Source organism: Myripristis murdjan, chromosome 10 (assembly GCF_902150065.1).
Source record: "Myripristis murdjan chromosome 10, fMyrMur1.1, whole genome shotgun sequence".
NCBI classification, from domain to species: Eukaryota; Metazoa; Chordata; class Actinopteri; order Holocentriformes; family Holocentridae; genus Myripristis; species Myripristis murdjan.
This window is the reverse complement of record NC_043989.1, coordinates 20,988,721-20,992,666: the sequence shown is the minus strand read 5'-3', so window position 1 is coordinate 20,992,666 and position 3,946 is coordinate 20,988,721. Positions and strand designations below refer to the sequence as shown.

Genomic DNA, 3,946 nt, shown 5'->3' with positions numbered 1-3,946 from the left:
AATGTAGCAAGCATCAATGAGAAGAAGATTTTTTTTTTTCTATCTTCACTAAGCACTCCTATCGTTCTGTCCCTTGTTGAATTTTTGCATCACAGCTTGTTTAAATACGGTACTTGCCTCACACTCTAGAAGTGAGACACCCTGTTGGGTTTTGATGTTCAGTATGTCTTTATTTTCCATTTTAGTCAGGACGTATGATTGCGCTAAGAGACTGAATGACTTATTTTGTGTTGTTGTTTATTATCTAGACATGTGAAATAATATGACTTTTTTGTTTCTAGATATCATTTCCCACCTCTTTATTTTGGTAGATCAATGTCCACCATCATACTGTAGAGGTTTCCCATGCCAAACAGGCGACTGAATACATCCTTATGTCTTCCTTTCCTAACTTGAAAGCAGTTGTATTCACCATAGTGCATTATGACCCTAGTGTTATTATCAGGATATGCGAGACATAGAGAATATCTTTTGAGTTACATGTGCATTATGCGGTAGCTGCAGGTCAAAGAATACCCAGTTCTGTTTAACTATATTCTTTTGCAAAAAAATGTCGATGTCATGTGGGATTTTTTTTAATAGAATTTTGAATACATGTTTTGTATAGAGTGTATGACGTAGTTCTGTACCAGTTTTGCACTTTATTAGGGTTAGGACAACATGGATATTCACCAGAAAAATATAAAGGTACTTTATGTAGGAGATAGAACGATACAATCGAGAGTTATCATAAAATTTTGATTCAGATGTGTGGTTGTACAGCGAACAGACGCCATGCTCTTACTTCTGTGACAGTTTTGACTCATACTTTATCAGCATATCACTGCCTTAGCAAACGATGTTATTTGTAGATGTGCCTTTGCATCGATCAATATGGCTGGTGTTGTCTTTCAGCCATCAGGTGTTGTTGCTTGTTAATTGGGATATGAAGGGCTACTGTACTTAAGAAACTTAGGTAGTTAATTGTGTACATGTGTATATGATGTGTGTTGTCACTTTCATTCCGTAATCTCCACTCACAGAGGTCTGACTTTCACTTCTTACACTACGATTTAAAACAAAAGCTTACACTTCTCTGTTGTTTGTGTTATAAAATTCATCCAAAACTGATCATTTTGGAGTTATCGCTTCCCCCTCATGTCAGTCACACTGGTGTAGTTTGAATATCTACATAACACACAGTGAGCTCGCTAGCATTGCTCTGTATCGGCCTTCTCAAAAATGATTGAAAGTGGCTGAGAGCTGGTTATTTAGAAGTCTGAAAAAATACCATAAAATGACTCCAAACAGCAAGTGTTGTGAGTGCACTGAACAGTCCAGTACTTACCTCTTTATCTCTTACATTTTCCGCATTTTCACAACACTAGAAGATGATGCCTTCAGGTGCTTTTGGAAATTGCAGGAGGAACACACCAGACAAACCTTTGTAAAATCCCTAAATACAAATGTAAAAGTAAAACCTTTATGTGGTACTCAAGATGTGGAATTGTCACTACAGTGAATCTAATGACCAACCTAAAGACCATGCAGTCTGTTGAGCCGCAGGCTACAGCAACATGTTCTCCATATCATCACTACATTTACATTTACTTTTGCCTGAAGAGGGAGCAAGGGGCTAAAAAAAAAAAAGCAGTTTTTATTAAAAATTTCATCGCCAGTTATTTCTCTCTTCTCATGAATGGGAGAGCCATCTACCTCCACACTGTGCAAACTTATTTTCTTATCAAAATTACAAAGCAATCAGCGTTTCCATGCAAGTAAGACAAGTTCTGGCAGTTAAACCAAATAAACTATTAATAGCCCTCCCGTAGAGTCATTTTTAGAGGCCACAGTTGGGTTCCCTCTCCTGATTCAGTTTAGAAGTTTTCGCAAGTTCCTGTGCATTTACTTATCTCTGATTTTTTAGCTACTGCTTGCACGGTTTTGTGAGAAATTACATCATGGAGCTTATCCTCAATCCATGACGCTCACTGTGCCCACACTGACCTTGTATTATCAGGAGAGTGATGGTTCAGAATCTCAGAAATATATATGAATCATTCAGTGATGGGATTTTCACTATCTTCCAGATCTCATGAAGCAGTCATTAGGTCATTTTGAAACTGCACTTTTTTTCCCCCCACCACAGTGCATTCATGATGCATGTATTGGAGTTTTTACCCTTGATCACTGGGTCCTTAGCAGCTTCTGCATTTGTCCATTTGTGCTCAGCTTCAGATGTGTTTCTGTAGCAGCTGGAGCATGCTACATGACTACAATCGTGGGTGTTTCAGGGTTTATAGTGTTAAAAAAAAGACAGGGTGTTGTTGCTTTACTTCTGCACAGTTGGCCCATGATGTCCAACAACCACCAGAATAATTAAATCAAATCATCTATAGAATCAATAGAATCATCCAGTTTATGAGTTTTTGAGGAACACATGGAGGTAGCAAGACCCTAAACCATATCCTGTGGGGTGACCAGAGTTCTGTTGACAGGATAAAAAGGTAATGGTGGGGTAACTGTGGACCCACACTTCATTAGATAGGCATCAGTCATTTGAATAATGCTGTTTGGGGTCATTTTAAAGTTAATTGTCTCTTTTTGGAACTCCTTAGAACCACTTCCTGGCCACTTCATGTGTATTTGACAAAAAAAAGTAATTTTAGGAGAAGTTAATATGTGAGGGATTTACCCAACGCCCTCAACGGTGCACAGACCACTGTGATAGACAGAAGGATAAATGTGTGCAGTGATTATGTTTCCACCATCTAACTTCCCCTAAAATGACTCACTTTTTTTCCCTTTTTTTTTCTTTTTTGAGATGCTGTAAGGTTAATTTTTTCACACTGACGGAGCTAAGTTAATGAGACCCATAGACTTCAAGTCTTTATGCTAAGCTATCCTGAAATGTTACCAATAGGAACTGAACCACTGTATGTTGAAAATGGTGTTGAACATCTTGTCTCAGTCTGGGTAAGCATTGATTCCTTTAACTTCATCAGAGTTTCAGATGATATGAGGGTGAAACGATAATCACCGAATTTTCATTTTTGAGTGAAGTATTCCTTTAAAATGTAGAACACTACAGACTGTATCACAAAGCTATGGTACCAAAGCTTCTCTTAACGTTTACAAATGTATTTTTATATGTGGTATTTTATATGTTGCAGATGTGACAATAAAAGTGTATTATCATCACGTTGTTACAAGCTCGTATCTTTTATGAAAGAAGCATTGTCTGTTATTTATGTCACCCACATTTCCCTCTGCTTTCCCACTCTCTTAAATTAGGACAAAATGAGCCAACTTCTCATTCCCATAAACACAATGCACGATTAATGTCATTCCTTGTAGCCTCACTAATAGATTACTGGCCTAAAGACCCAAAACCTTCACAGATGTCCAGCACGATCTATCTGTGAAACCATTCATCCCGCTACAGCCTACTTTTAAGCAGATGCTTTTGTTAGTCCTGTTAGAGCAGTAGAGATGAACTTATCTACCATATCCACAATGACTTTACTCTTTCTACACCCTTCCATCTCACTGTCCCTTTCTCTATATTGCGAGGGTCAGACTACTAAGGACCCTTTCTTTTTCCCTCCGCTTGTCCAGAAGTCAGTGATTTTCTCAACTGGGAAGCATGGAAGCCATGGTTCAGCAGCAAATGATGAGGTGATTAGTTTCACCTCCGTGGCTGCTCGGGACAATCGCCTCTTTCTGGGGCAAATTGGCACTGGCTCATTAGTTTGTTGAGCGTGATATGCTGATCCTCCTCCCTCCACCCCACCCTCTACTTGTTGTCACAGGGATTTCATGTTTGCTGTTAGACCTCTGTGGCTGAGAGACTAAACAGTTGAAGCGAGAGGGGCAGAGGCAGAGGGGGAACAGAAGGAGAAAAAGAGAGTCCTATGTCAGCCCTGGATGCTGGATATATCAAACTCAGGGGGGGTCATCACAAGCC

The 3,946-nt window shown here is 39.2% G+C and overlaps 1 protein-coding gene across 2 annotated transcripts in view; it reads left to right on the top strand.

Moving 5' to 3' along the window:
* The window catches only part of pdgfrb (platelet-derived growth factor receptor, beta polypeptide), a 34,779-nt gene extending 31,599 nt beyond the window's left edge, over positions 1–3,180 (top strand). For both annotated transcript variants that reach the window (XM_030062215.1, XM_030062214.1), the window contains exon 23: positions 1–3,180. This exon is cut by the window's left edge and continues 233 nt beyond it. The gene's annotated coding sequence lies outside the window, so the exon portion shown is untranslated.
* The last annotated feature ends 766 nt before the right edge of the window (positions 3,181–3,946 follow it).